The sequence below is a fragment of the Neoarius graeffei genome, chromosome 4 (genome assembly GCF_027579695.1).
Source record: "Neoarius graeffei isolate fNeoGra1 chromosome 4, fNeoGra1.pri, whole genome shotgun sequence".
Lineage (NCBI taxonomy): Eukaryota > Metazoa > Chordata > Actinopteri > Siluriformes > Ariidae > Neoarius > Neoarius graeffei.
The window spans coordinates 88,119,912-88,135,684 of NC_083572.1; the positions used below are offsets into that span (position 1 = coordinate 88,119,912).

Genomic DNA, 15,773 nt, shown 5'->3' on the forward strand with positions numbered 1-15,773 from the left:
GGCATTACATTTTTGTCCGGCTTAGTGAGATACATATGCATACCAAATGGCATGCCACTACTACAAACTATATGGCAACCAGGCACCTTAATGCGGGAGGCCAAAATCACAACGACTTAGGGGGCGCTATAGAGGCCCTGAGCCCCGGCCAAGTGTGGGCTTTTGGTTCTGAGTAGCGGTGGCAATTCTCGGAAGTGGCGCCAAATTTCGCGCGTTTTCGCCCATGGCAAGCGCCCCGAAAATGGCCCAACAGCGGAGAAAAATAAAGAAGAAGAATAATAATAGTGAACTCTTACAAGAACAATAGGGCCTTCGCCCTATAGGGCTCGGGCCCTAATAATAGTGAACTCTTACAAGAACAATAGGGCCTTCGCCCATAGGGCTCGGGCCCTAATAATAGTGAACTCTTACAAGAACAATAGGGCCTTCGCCCATAGGGCTCGGGCCCTAATAATAATAATAATAATCCTGTTCAGCAGTTTGCTCTCTTTGGCCAGCAGAGGGCCTCAACAACCACAAAGGAAATATAAACAACCTCACTGAGGAATTATATTATATAAAATAGCCTTACTTTGAAGAAAATTTCCTGTTATTTCATCATATTTACTTTGCAATTCAGCAAGATGTTTCAGGAAACTCGACCTAATGTGCCTTTATTAACTTGTATGTTATGCTATTTTATATGTAAATTATTTAACCACCTGAATATTTGCACACTTAACGAGTTTTAAATGCTTACTGGGGCTTTTGAAATCAATTTAAACCACCTCCATGTGTGTTCTATTCAATCCCCAAATCACTGTATTGGTTAATATGAGTGAAATAACACTGGGGCGTGGGAAGGGTTGTGCGCATGCGCGTTACCAGACAACACAAAAGCACACGAGGTAGTGTGCACACAGATGTGTGTGTGTGTGTGTGTGAGAGAGAGAGAGAGACCCCTTCTTTCTTTCCCCTTTTGGCAAACCAAGAAAAAAAATGTAGAGAAATACAACCCTGCTGCATGAATGAGTGGCATGTCCTGGAATGTTTCATCCCTCTACAAGGGGCATGCTGGGTTTTCAATCATTGCTAACACTTCTTTTTTTTTTCTTCTCAATAGCAGCAGGGTATCTTCATGTTTCAAGATGATCACTGATCAAGTCATGGCACTTTTGTTTTCTGATTTCACTGAAATGCATTAAAAAAGAGGCATTCATATTTATTCCTTGCTGTTTTTCTTCTCTTCAGTGTGTGTGTGTGTGTGTGTGTGTGTGTGTGTGTGTGTGTGAATCAATTTTTAAGAGCGCTGGTATTGGGGTGGTGGTTGGCTAGTGTGTGTGTGTGTGTGTGTGAGAGAGAGAGCACTTGTATGTATATGTATGTGTAGTGAACCCTCACGCTGCTATTGGGTGAATACTAGGGGAGGAGGTGTGTTCAGTTTCACAGTATAGCACTTGTGTTATGGGAGCTCACTGCCATCCCCCTTCATAGTCCTCAACAGCGAGTGGACTGCAGCTCCGGATGCTGTGTATGCATGAGGGGAAGAGAGAGGAGGGACTGCTGTTGCCTCTCTGAGCCCGGGTCTGCAGGTCCGCCTTGCCTCTGCAGTGGAGACAGGAAGAATCCCTCAGAGACAGAAGAGGGAAAGGTAAGATAAGGCATTGCTTTTCTCCATCAGCTCCATCATTTGGCTGCTCTGCTATCTTGTACGCTTTGATGAACGCCTTTTCAATTCCTCTTGACTGTCTCATTTTTTTTATCTTGTGGAAGCATGACTATGTATAAGGTTAGAATGTGAGATGAAGCAATCAGACAGGCATCACTGAAGGCTATCTCTCATATCTCTCTGCACATTTCATTCTCACATTTTACGTCCACATCCCATCGTTTTGAGGTATGTCTTAACATGTTTTAGTCAAACCCCCTCCTCCCTTCTCTCCACTGGGCTGCAGTAATATCATCCAGCTGGCTGATCCTGAGCCAAGGGTCACCTGAGCCCAGAGCGGTGCGTTTGATCAGGTTTTAGTGCAGCACTGCTCTCATTATGCTGGATTGCTTCATCTAGTGATGACACTCTTTACTGCTGCCCAGAAAATGATTGAGAGCTTGTCCTGTTGGATTCAGAGCTTTATGGCGAGGAAATGAGGGAGCTGAGATTGCACTGCTCTCCTGAGGCAGGAGGAAACTGTAAAGGAGGTCCTGGGGGAGTCTTACAGCTGCTTGATTCACAGCAACGTATCAAGAGCAAGCACATTGGCTTTTTGGTTTCAATCTGAGAATTTAAGGAGCTTGTATCAAATCAACTGATGCAAAGATGCTTTCATAAATATCTAATAAATGTATAATACTCAGTGCACTGTATATATACAGTGGGGCAAAAAAAGTATTTAGTCAGTCACCAATTGTGCAAGTTCTCCCACTTAAAAAGATGAGAGAGGCCTGTAATTTTCATCATAGGTATACCTCAACTATGAGAGACAAAATGAGAAAAAAAAAATCCAGAAAATCACATTGTCTGTCTGATTTTTAAAGAATTTATTTGCAAATTATGGTGGAAAATAAGTATTTGGTCAATAACAAAAGTTCATCTCAATACTTTGTTATATACCCTTTGTTGGCAATGACAGAGGTCAAACGTTTTCTGTAAGTCTTCACAAGGTTTTCACACACTGTTGCTGGTATTTTGGCCCATTCCTCCATGCAGATCTCCTCTAGAGCAGTGATGTTTTGGGGCTGTCGCTGGGCAACACGGACTTTCAACTCCCTCCAAAGATTTTCTATGGGGTTGAGATCTGGAGACTGACTAGGCCACTCCAGGACCTTGAAATGCTTCTTACGAAGCCACTCCTTCGTTGCCTGGGCGGTGTGTTTGGGATCATTGTCATGCTGAAAGACCCAGCCACGTTTCATCTTCAATGCCCTTGCTGATGGAAGGAGGTTTTCACTCAAAATCTCATGATTCATGGCCCCATTCATTCTTTCCTTTACATGGATCAGTCGTCCTGGTCCCTTTGCAGAAAAACAGCCCCAAAGCATGATGTTTCCACCCCCATGCTTCACAGTAGATATGGTGTTCTTTGGATGCAACTCAGCATTCATTCTCCTCCAAACACGACAAGTTGAGTTTTTACCAAAAAGTTCTATTTTGGTTTCATCTGACCATATGACATTCTCCCAATCCTCTTCTGGATCATCCAAATGCTCTCTAGCAAACTTCAGATGGGCCTGGACATGTACTGGCTTAAGCACGGGACACGTCTGGCACTGCAGGATTTGAGTCCCTGGCGGCGTAGTGTGTTACTGATGGTAGCCTTTGTTACTTTGGTCCCAGCTCTCTGCAGGTCATTCACTAGGTCCCCCCGTGTGGTTCTGGGATTTTTGCTCACCATTCTTGTGATCATTTTGACCCCACGGGGTGAGATCTTGCGTGGAGCCCCAGATCGAGGGAGATTATCAGTGGTCTTGTATGTCTTCCATTTTCTAATAATTGCTCCCACAGTTAATTTCTTCACACCAAGCTGCTTACCTATTGCAGATTCAGTCTTCCCAGCCTGGTGCAGGTCTACAATTTTGTTTCTGGTGTCCTTTGACAGCTCTTTGGTCTTGGCCATAGTGGAGTTTGGAGTGTGACTGTTTGAGGTTGTGGGCAGGTGTCTTTTATACTGATAACGAGTTCAAACAGGTGCCATTAATACAGGTAACGAGTGGAGGACAGAGGAGCCTCTTAAAGAAGTTGTTACAGGTCTGTGAGAGCCAGAAATCTTGCTTGTTTGTAGGTGACCAAATACTTATTTTACAGAGGAATTTACCAATTAATTCATTAAAAATCCTACAATGTGATTTCCTGGATTCTTTCCCCCCATTCTGTCTCTCATAGTTGAAGTGTACCTATGATGAAAATTACAGGCCTCTCTCATCTTTTTAAGTGGGAGAACTTGCACAATTGGTGGCTGACTAAATACTTTTTTGCCCCACTGTATATACAATGAAGATCTGACACTTTGGAAATCTGAAAGGAATATTCCAGCAGTTTTCAATCTAATTTCTGGCTAAGGAATTTGTGGCGTAGGTGGAGTTATGATGAAAGTAATTCATCATGTTTCCCTGTACTGAAAAAAACAAAACAAAACCAGAAACTCCAGTTGACATGATATACACTTCCAACAGAAGTCAAAGGTCAAGATATTTCTTGTATGTTTTCTCGAATGGAGCAGTCGATACTGTTTCAATCTGCATAATTCATTTTTTCAATTCTGATTGGTCACAAGGTTTTGATTAATTGTAGTACTGAAAGCAGTATCAGCTTAAATTCAAATCACAGGCGTCTATTAATGCACACATTCTAATGCGTTATCATTTATATAGTAACAACTCATTTAGAGGTATTTGTAGGGCAGATGCTCCAAATAATCAATGCCTAATAATAAGTGGATGTAAAATCTTTAATGGTTGATGTATTGAATTTTTCAGCAAGGAGGAATTTACAGTAGTCAGCATTTAGAAAGGGTCTTCAGTGTCAATACTTCACTAAGTTAAGTTTTCCAACACAGAAAACAAGACTGATAACTTTGCAGTTTGTGGTTTCTCGGTCACATGACACACTGAGATTTTTATTATGTTTTCGTGTTGTCCGTGCATCTGTGTTTCCATCGATCCAAGCATTCGTCTCTTAACTCGACATCTTGAGAACAACTGGCTTATCTTTTATAGAATTTATATGGTATAATTATCAGCAGATAAACTGGTTAAATTTCAGATTTGATCGAAACAGAGATAGCTATAGACCACTGTTTATAGCTGTTGTTATGTGAATGATAACAAATTGCAAATAGCTGAGTTATAAGTGGAATAAAGTACCTCAAGACATGCTGTTATCGGAAAATAACTTTGAGGTGGTAATGACTTTTCTTGAACCATTCCATCATTGATTTTTTTCCTGTAACAGTACACCAAGTCCTGTTTTATCCCTTGCATAATGTAGACACATAAACATAGAAAATAATCCATGCTTGAAAATGAGAAAACCCAAGTGTAAGTGTAAGGAACAAGAATTAGTTTTACTGTGTGTTGGAAATTTAGATAAAAGGTATTTTGGAGAAACAATATTTCAATCCCGTGGATGTCCTGTACATATGGCAGAATTGACAAAGAAAGAAAGAAAGCACAACTTTATTCATCACACACTTGTGAAATTCCTCTCTGCATTTAACCCATCTGAAGCAGTGAACACACACATGCGCACACACGAGCAATGAGCACACACACATACCTAGAGCAGTGGGCAGCCATGCTAACAGCGCCTGGGGAGCAGTTGGGAGTTAGGTGCCTCGCTCAAGGGCACCTCAGCCCAAGGCCGTCCCATATTAACCTAACCGCATGACTTTGGACTGTGGGGGAAACCGGAGCACCCAGAGGAAACCCACACAGACATGGGGAGAACATGCAAACTCCACACAGAAAGCCTCGAACCCAGAACCTTCTTGCTGTGAGGCGACCGTGCTAACCACTTACACCACTGTGCTGCCCAATAGACTTGACTTCTAGTACATCTGTTTCATCAAGGTTTTTTTTTTAATTCACATTCAACAACTACCCTTATATATTGACTATATGTGAGTTTTTATTTCATTTGAATGAATTAATTTCCCTTTTTCCTTCTGTTTTCAGTACAGGGAAATACGCTGAAATGTTTCTTGTGCTAGAAATTAGGTTGAAGTTCATTTCGAACGCAGCTCTTTTTTGTGACGAAGTGTGTTGTATGCTTGAGTTGTAGGTGTGCATAGTGGTAAGGCATGTGTTCCAAGGGGTCACCAAGAGGTTCTGATGTTGTCCAAAGCATGATGACGAACTTCTCTGTGCAGTCAAGTTAGAACTTTCTAAAACTGTTGTCCTGTACATATTAGGATGTGCTCCTCATTAATACCTTTAGCTGTATGTAAGTGTGCACTTATGTTACTTAATAGCAGTAGTAGGAATTACTGGCACTTTGCATTCCATTACAGCTCCAATTCCAAAAAAGTTGGTAAGCTGTATGAAATGTAAATAAAAACAAAATGTGATGATTTTGCAAATTTTAGTAACCCTATATTTCATTGAAAATGGTACAAAGAGAACATATCAGATGTTTAAATTTTATTGGGATTTTTTAAAATATATATGCTCATTTTGAATTTGATGTAAGCAACACGTTTTAAAAAAGTTGGGATGGGGCATGTTTACCACTGTGTTGCATCGCTTCTACTTTTAACAACACTATGTAAATGTTTGGGAACTGAGAAGACCAGTTGCTGTAGCTGTGAAAGAGAAACGTTGTCCCATTCTTGCCTGATATACAGTTTCAGTTGCTCAACAGTTCGGGGACTCCTTTGTCATATTTTATGCTTCATAATGCACCAAATGTTTTAAATGGGAGACAGGTCTGGACTGCAGGCAGGCCAGTTTCGCACCCGGACTCTTTTACTATGAAGCCACACAGTTTTAATATGTGCAGAAAGTTACAGGTTTGGCATTGTCTTGCTGAAACAAGCAAGACCTTCCCTGAAAATGATGTCATCTGGATGGCCGTATGATGCTCCAAATCCTAGATATATCATTCAGTACTAACGTTGCCTTCCCAGATGTGCAAGCTACCCATATGCATTAACGTACCCCATTGAATTGTGCGCTAATAACAAGTTGGATGGTCTCCTCTCCTCTTTAGCCTGGAGGACGTGGTTTCCTCCAGGCTAAAGAGGAGAGGAGACCATCCAACTTATTATCAGTTCATCAGACCACAGGGCAGTTTTCCACTTCGCCTCAGTCCATCGTAAATTAGCTCAGGCCCAAAGAAGGCAGCAATGTTTCTGGATATTGTTTATATCTGGTTTTAACTTGCATTTGTGGATGCAGTAATGAACTGTTTTCACAGACGATGGTTTTCTGAAGTGTTCCTGAGCCCATACAGTGGTTTCCACTACAGACACGTGTCTGCTTTTAATACAGTGTCTCCTGAGGGCCTGAAGATCACAGTCATCCAATGTCAGTTTTCAGCCTTGTCTCTTGCATACAGAGATGTCTCCAGATTGTCTGAATCTTTTATGATATTATGTACCAGAGATGATGCGATCCCCAAATTCTTTGTTTTTCACAGAGTGGTGAACCCCTCCCCATCCTTATTTCTGAGAGACTCCGCCTCTCTGAGATGCTCTTTTTATACCCAATCATGTTACTGACCTGTTGACAATGAACCTAATTAGTCTTTAGTTTAACATTCTGCAACTTTTCCAGTCCTTCCAGGGGCAACACCCCTGTCCCAAATAAATATTTGAAATACGTTGCTAGCACTAAATTCAAAACGAGCATATATGTTTCCAAAAATAATACAATTTCTCAGTATCAACAGTTGAGATGTTGTCTTTGTATTGTCTTCATTGAAATATAGGGTTTTAATGATTTGCAAATAATCGCATTTTGTTTTTATTTAGGGGCGACACGGTGATGTAGTGGTTAGCACTGTCGCCTCATGGCAAGAAGGTTCTGGGTTCAAAACCAGCGGCTGTGAGGGGCCTTTCTGTGTGGAGTTTGGATGTTCTCCCTGTGTCTGCGTGGGTTTCCTCCAGGTGCTCCGGTTTCCTCCACAGACCAAAGACATGCAGGTTAGGTTAATTGGTGGCTCTAAATTGACCGTAGGTGTGAATGCGAGTGTGAATGGTTGTTTGTTTCTATGTGTCAGTCCTGCAACGACCTGGCGACTTGTCCAGGGTGTACCCCACCTCTCACCCATAGTCAGCTGGGATAGGCTCCAGCTTGCCTGTGACCCTGAACAGGATAAGCGGTTACGGATAATGGATGGATGTTTTTATTTATGTCTTACACAGTGTCCCAACTTTTTTTTGGGAAACAGGGTTGTACACGTATGACTGAAATTTTCATAAATATGCTGACTGAGTACTCTTCAAAAGGTAACCAGACTAGAAATTGGAAATTACATTAAGATGTAGTTGTGAGCAGTTTTCCAAATGGACTTAGTATCTTTCCTTCCTGCACAATTGTGTCTAACTTGACCCTCACTGCTGGTTAGATTACAGTTGTACTCTGGCACCCTTATATTTATAGGTGCCTTGTATTAGATGGCTTTTTTTTCAATAATTGTCTTTTCTGAACACTTGATGATGCAGCTGTACACCATGTGCTCAATTACTATGTTTCCAGGCAGAATCCTGAGCAGCTCATTTGTTACATAACCAGAAAGACTCGGCCATCCTTTACATTTAGTGACAGCAGATGGCACACACTCAAGCCACATTGTAGCCCATACTCTACAATGACTGACCACATTACTGGAGTTTTGTAGCACATAATGTATATTTTGCTCATATTTGAAACTAATGTCTGAGTTTATTGCTTGGGTTTAAGTATGCCAGTTATTGTCAAAGTCTGTTGTGGTCCAAAAGTCATCCAACTGTAAGTAGCAACATTTGAGTCTATCATGACATTTGGAATCTGGGCCAGAAATGACCCAAATATAACGAACATAAATTCTAATGCTGTGTCAGAAATGGGTCAAATGTAAGTTCTGGTCTATGGTATCACTGAGATACAGTCTCATCATCAAGGATTTGCTGTGACTGCTTTCAGACATCAAAATTCAAATGAGTTTTTTTCATTTCACAGTGATATGTGGGACAAGTAAGGAAGAAAACAATTGGGGATGGAAGGGGGTGGGGTGGTGGATCTGTTATTGGAAAATCATGAGTGACAGGGTTGTGTGATGTAGCTCAACACAAAAGAGTTACTGTTGTCACCCTGGAGTTGATGATTTTCCAACAGCTTGCATTGAAGTGTTTTGATTTATAATGACTAATTAACGACACCATATGTTTTATATGTATATATTATATGGACACGAGTGTTTTACTGGGAAATACACCACTCATAATTTTCATATGAGCTGCATCCAGGACACATAGAACCAAAACTGTGACATAATTTTCTATATGTCACTCGAGAGGAAATCAATTAATTGTTTTCATAAATTTGGGTACTTCTTGTTTGTGAATGTGTCGATATAATAAAAAGAAAATCACATGTTGGCTTGAATATATGAAGTTTATCTTCTTGTGTTGAAAAACTCGAATTTTTCATACGAAATGCATCATGGCGCTGAGTGACATATTTTCTAATATTTCACTCCGATGATGTCACTCCTAGTGTTTTCCCGCTGACTGGACGCATGTTGTTAAAATGGCAAACCAGTTCAAAATTAAAATTCTTTTGATTAACTTGCGTATTTTTTTGTGAATGTGTCCATATAATATAAAGAACATTACATGGTGGCGCAAAGATATGAAGTTTATCTTCTCGTGTTGAAAATATTTTCACTCGGTTGCTTCGCTCACTGATGAAATACATTAACCGCTTGAAGATAAACTAAATATATTTGCGCAACTGTGTAATATCATTATATATCCCCAATTGTTTTATTCCTTACTTGTCCCACATATCACTATGAAATGAAAATAACTCATTTTAATTTTGGTGTCTGAAAACAGCCACAGTAAATCCTTGATGATGAGACTGTATCTCAGTGATACCATAGATGGATATATTTATATTTTACAACCATTATCGTAACCGCTTATCCTGTACAGGGTTGCAGGCAAGCTGGAGCCTATCCCAGCTGACTATGGGCGAGAGGCGGGGTACACCCTGGACAAGTCGCCAGGTCATCACAGGGCTGACACAGAGACAAACAACCATTCACACTCACATTCACACCTACGGTCAATTTAGAGCCACCAGTTAACCTAACCTGCATGTGTTTGGTCTATGGGGGAAACCGGAGCACCCTGAGGAAACCCACGCAGACACGGGGAGAGCATGCAAACTCCACACAGAAAGGGGCCTCATCAGTCACTGGGCTTGAACCCAGAACCTTCTTGCTGTGAAGCAACAGTGCTAACCACTACACCACTATGCCACCCTTATATATGGCATGAAAGTTCGTGACGCAAGTGTTATCACATACATAAATAGTTGCTCTCTCACAAGCTTGTCTTTTTTTGCTCGCTTGACTTTAATGAGACAAAAATATCAGTTTGTCATGATATAGAGAAATTTCAAAACACTAAATATACTGAAGAATTTCCCATGGTGGAAAACTTAAAGTTACTCCTTTACTTCTGACTGTTGCAAAGCACTGACACTGGAGACTCTTTCCAAAAATACTAAATAAGCATATCCCCACAGAAAATTTCACCATATCAACAACTATACATTTAAATCTATTCATTACTGTATTAGAATGTTTAGAATGGGTTGGCATGGTGGTACAGTGGTTAGCACTGTTGCCTCACAGCAAGAAGGTTCCAGGTTTGAACCTTGCGGCTGACAGGGACCTTTCTGTATGGTGTTTGCATGTTCTCCCCATGTCTACGTGGGTTTTCTCTGGGTGCTCTGGTTTCCTTCCACAATCCAAAGACATCCAGACTAGGTAAAATACCCAGCCACTTGGGTTGCACAAGCCCGTGCATGCTTAGTGCCAGTCCCAAGTCTGGATACATTGGGGAGGGTTGCATCAGGAAGGGCATCTGGTGTAAAATCTATACCAAATCAAATATGTGGAACAGATTTGCTGTGGTGATCCCTAACGGGAGCAGCCGAAAGAAGATCACTGTATTAGAATGATGTGTTATTCAACACCTTTTGACCAATCAGATTTCAAGAATTCATCTGTGCTGTGGTATAAATTATTTCAGGGGTTTATCTTCTCTCATTTGCTATTAATTATAATCTTGCATGTTTGTAATGTAAGCCAGGTCAGGCCAGGAGACCTGCTACTGGCATCCTGTAATCCACTACTACCTGCTGCAGGGTTGGGTATTTGGTGACTAAACTGGTTCTCCCACCGGCTCCTTGGAGGAGGGTGGCTGGACACCGTAATGGAATCAAACACTAGATCCATCTAAAGGGCGTCGGCTTTAGAGAGCCAACGATGGCCATCCAGCGACTCCTTTGAGTCCATTGCGGAGTGGCACCCCTTCAACTATTTTAGCCTCTAGTTTCTCAGTAAAGCGCCTACAGCCCTTTAAGGACTAAGACATGTTGAACCTGAACCTGATGTTTGTAATGTTTTTAAATCTAAGATTGTACTGTATTCCACAACATAGCACTGGCATCCTATGGAAATGTTTTAAGCTGTATATTGCGGTGGGAGTAACACTTTATGTCAAGGGGATCTATGTTGGACTTTCATAACACGAGTGTGTTATGAGATAAGCACCATACTGTAGGAGGATTGTAAGCTTGATGTTAAAACTTATGAGTTGACATTAGACTGTTGGACACTGTAACTTTCTATCTTTATCTTGTAAGTTATTAATTTGCCCTGTAATTGACAGAATATTTATGAAGCTGGGCGGCACGGTGGTGTAGTGGTTAGCGCTGTCGCCTCACAGCAAGAAGGTCCTGGGTTCGAGCCCCGGGGCCGGCGAGGGCCTTTCTGTGTGGAGTTTGCATGTTCTCCCCGTGTCCGCGTGGGTTTCCTCCGGGTGCTCCGGTTTCCCCCACAGTCCAAAGACATGCAGGTTAGGTTAACTGGTGACTCTAAATTGACCGTAGGTGTGAATGTGAGTGTGAATGGTTGTCTGTGTCTATGTGTCAGCCCTGTGATGACCTGGCGATTTGTCCAGGGTGTACCCCGCCTTTCGCCCGTAGTCAGCTGGGATAGGCTCCAGCTTGCCTGCGACCCTGTAGAAGGATAAAGCGGCTAGAGATAATGAGATGAGATGAGATTTATGAAGCTTTGATGTTGTATTACCATTTTGGGAAATGTATGTAGGAGGATGTGAAATGTGACATTCTGTGACTGAAGCTGTGGTCGAGTTGCATTCAAAATGATTATGAAACACCATTCCAGTCCAACTTCAGTTATATTTAAAAGTCTATAGATCAGAAGGATTCTCATCTATTTTGCATTTATAAGATGTTTATGAAGCACTATTGTATACCCTTATTGTATACAGCTTTAATTATTCAGGATTCCCAACTGTCCGCTAAATTATTGTTCATGGAAAGGATACGCCATTGAATTGTTCTACATTAAATATGTTTTTAAAAAAACTTTCAGCAATCGCAAACAGGTACAACTGTCTGGTTTTGCTCTTAGCTCCTAAAAAGAAAAGTGCTCCTTTTCTCTCGAAATTTCAGTGACATTCAGTGCCATAGAGATATCCAATACAGATGTAGTGGAAATATTAAATCTTCCTACTTCCTAAATCCTAAATGCAATGCAGCTGTGTGACACAATTCTGCTGAGTTGGGCAGCGAGTTTGCTCGGCTAGTTAGTAATCTAAGAGATGATGTGCATCATGGCATTGACGATGGCATTAGGATGAAAGTTGAATCTTTGTAACCTTATTTGTTTGAGCATCATGGTTTATTCCTAACTTGAATGAAAGGCCCAATGGATTATAGGTACACATCAAATACAGTTTTACAAAGCAGAATTTTCCAGTTTTGAAGTCTTGAAAACCACTGCACATGTGTGAAAGGAAGTACAGGATGGGGTTATGCCCCTGTGTGGTGTCATGTGGGTCTTATTGTTGTCGTAGCAAAAGGAACAACAAACATTTGTTACTGTACTGCATAGCTTCATGGTGCAAATGGCCATTGTGGAAAAATCAGTGTTAAACTAGAAAGCAGGATATATTGATGGATTTTTTCCCATCCTCTTGGTTGCATTAGGAATTCTCATATGTGCACAAAGGCAGTGTTTATATTCTCGCGTACTGGAATTGAAATGGGATTGACCCCTGTTCTGGTGCCACTGTCGTGGGCGTCGAGGCACTCAGTCACTGAGGAGGCTTTCTGTTGGAGATGGGAATGTGAGGGCTCTTGAAGGTCACGTCCGATGGTCTGTGAGGGTGATCACTTTTCTCCTGTTTCCTCGCAAAGGACATTTCTCAGGATACAGAGACAGGAACAATAGATGACCTCACTGGTATCCCTCCCGGTAGATTTGTTTTGCATATAAGCAGTAAGCATTAACAATACAGCTGAGGAAGCACATGGATAAGCAATATGGTCTCTTGATTTTCACCTCCAACTTGTTAAAAATATTTCAGGTTAAAGTGAAGCATGGGGCATGTGGTTGTAACTTTCTTCCTATGAAATCGCCCACAGATCCTTTCGATATAGTTTGCCTTAAACACTTTTGTAATGCCATCTGTATCAGTACGTCTGAACCAGAAAGATTTTAGCATTCAATTATAACATTTGTCATGTCAAGTAGTTTGGTACACAGAGATACCGAGCATCTCAGACCTTCCCACTGACATCTTTATTAAAAGTCCAGTGCAGTTTGATGATTGAAATTAGGTGTGTTTGACAGGGAACTGTACTGGACTCTGGTCAAACAGGATGTTTGTGCAACTGCTGATTTAGACTTTCCGGAAATGGAAGAAAATCTGGCAAAGTAAGACTGAACACAGCAGAGATATTAGATATAAATGGTATTATTATTATTATGAAAGTATATCTTGTTTCCATACTATTTAGAAGCAATGCAGTTTTCACTCTGGGATATTTTATACTCAGTAGCCAACAGAGATTGAGGTTTGTTAATTATAGTGCCCTCCACAATTATTGGCACCCCTTGTAAAGATTATTTACGTCCATGTTTTTTTTTATTATTATTATTGCCCTAACAGTAGAAAAGGCATTTTCAGGCAAGTAGCTATTTTTTTAAAACCATTCCGTAACTTATGAAGGTCAACACACTTCTCCCTCGTTTGGTTTGTGTGTTCTCTTATCTTTCCCATGTTGATGGATGACTAAGGGAATTTGGCCTCTGTGTCACCTCATATTTGTACCCCAGTTAATCAGGAAGTCATGGATGACAGCTGGAAAATTCCGACACACTCTGATCAACTCAAAAATGTTCAATTTAAATGGGAAACATGCTTCAGTTACATTGTGCTCACTATCATTTCCAGGGGTGCCAATAATAGTGACACATACACTGATCAGCCATAAAATTAAAAACACCGACAGGTAACGTGAATAACATTTGATTATCTCATTACAGTGGCACCTGTCAAGGGGTGGGATATATTAAGCAGCAAGAGAACAGTCAGTTCTTGAAGTTGATGTATTGGAAGCAGGAAAAATGGGCGAGCGTAAGGACCTGAGTGACTCTGACAAGGGCTAAATTGTGATGGCTAGATGACTGGGTCTGAACATCTCCTCCAAAATGGCATATCTTGTGGGGTGTTCCTGGTATGCACTGGTTAGTACCTCCAAAAGTGGTCCAAGGAAGGACAACTGGTGAACCAGCGACAGGGTCATGGGTGTTGAAGGCTAGCCCATATGGTCCAATCCCACAGAAGAGCTACTGTAGCACAAACTGCTGAAAAAATTAATGCTGACACCTTTTTGTTTTAGCCAGCATTAACTTTTTCAGCAGTTTGTGCTACAGTAGCTCTTCTGTAGGATTAGACCATATGGGCTAGCCTTCGTGCCTCACGCGAATCGGTGACCCTTCGAAACCCATGACCCTGTCGCCGGTTCAGCGGTTGTCCTTCCTTGGGCCACGTTAGGTGGCCTTTATTCACTTCACCTGTCAGTGGTTGTAATGTTATGGCTGATTGGCATATGTTTTTGTTGAAAATAATTTATTGATGAGGGATTTGTTTTTTTCTGAATAAATTTATTTCAGTGAAAGGTTGGATTTCTCTCATTATTTTCAGTGTGAGATGAAGCGACTTCACCAAAAGGTGGACTTTTTTCTAACCCTTTTTACTAACCTTTAAAAGGGGTGCCAATAATTGTGGTGGGCACAGTATATATAATTTTTTTTTTTAAATTTTATTTTTACCATATGTATCAAACATTCAGCTCTGTTCCTCTTAGTATGTTTGCTTGTGTTTTCAGTTATACTTCACACAGGCAACCTTACACCTGCATTTCAGATTAGTTTCAATACCATATATTTCATTCTGTCCACAGTGTTTGCTAATAACCAATTTGAAGCATACCATAAGCACATTAGACAGCAAATATGTTCAGAGTGAACAGATGGAAGGTTAAAAGGGAGTAAGCCGGTGAGAGTTTCAGCTTGTATGAAGTAAAATAATGCAGATAAGCTACACAACGTATCAGCAGATCGACTGATATCTCAGTGCATCATAGGTGTGTGTGTGGGGGGGGTGTTTGTGTTTGTGAATTGTTCGGACTAAAATGTCCCGATTATGTCGGAAAAACAGAAAAAACATGGGAAACCCACTTTGTCAGGACCAGAAAAATAGTCCTTTCTAGCTGTTTTAAAAAAATATATACTGTAGTCTATGCACTTCTTCTTCTTAAACTGAGGTTAAGGTTAGCTTTAGGATTATGTATAGAAATTCTTAATACTTACACACACACACACACACACACGTGCACACTGTCTTACAAACATATTCATCCCCCTTGGTGATTGTTTTGTTTTGTCGCGTTACAAGCTTGAATTAAAATGGATTTTTGGAGGGTTAGCACCATTTGATTTACACAATATGCCTACCACTTTAAAGGTGCAAATTGTTGTTTAATTGTGTGACAAACAATAATTAAGATGAAAAAACAGAAATCTGGAGTGTGCATAGGTATTCACCCCCTTTCGTATGAAACCCTTAAATAAGAGCTGGTCCAACCAATTCACTTCATAAGTCACATAATTAGCTCATTAAGATCCACCTGTGTGCAATCAAAGTGTCACATGATCTGTCATATGATGTCTGTATAAATGAACCTGTTCTGGAAGGACCCTGACTCTG

The 15,773-nt window shown here is 40.9% G+C and overlaps 1 protein-coding gene across 2 annotated transcripts in view; it reads left to right on the forward strand.

The window, feature by feature from the left end:
• Positions 1-1,483: 1,483 nt before the first annotated feature.
• kank4 (KN motif and ankyrin repeat domains 4) overlaps positions 1,484-15,773 on the forward strand; it is a 127,707-nt gene continuing 113,417 nt past the window's right edge. For both annotated transcript variants that reach the window (XM_060919960.1, XM_060919961.1), the window contains exon 1: positions 1,484-1,630. The gene's annotated coding sequence lies outside the window, so the exon portion shown is untranslated. The remainder of the gene's footprint in view (positions 1,631-15,773) is intronic.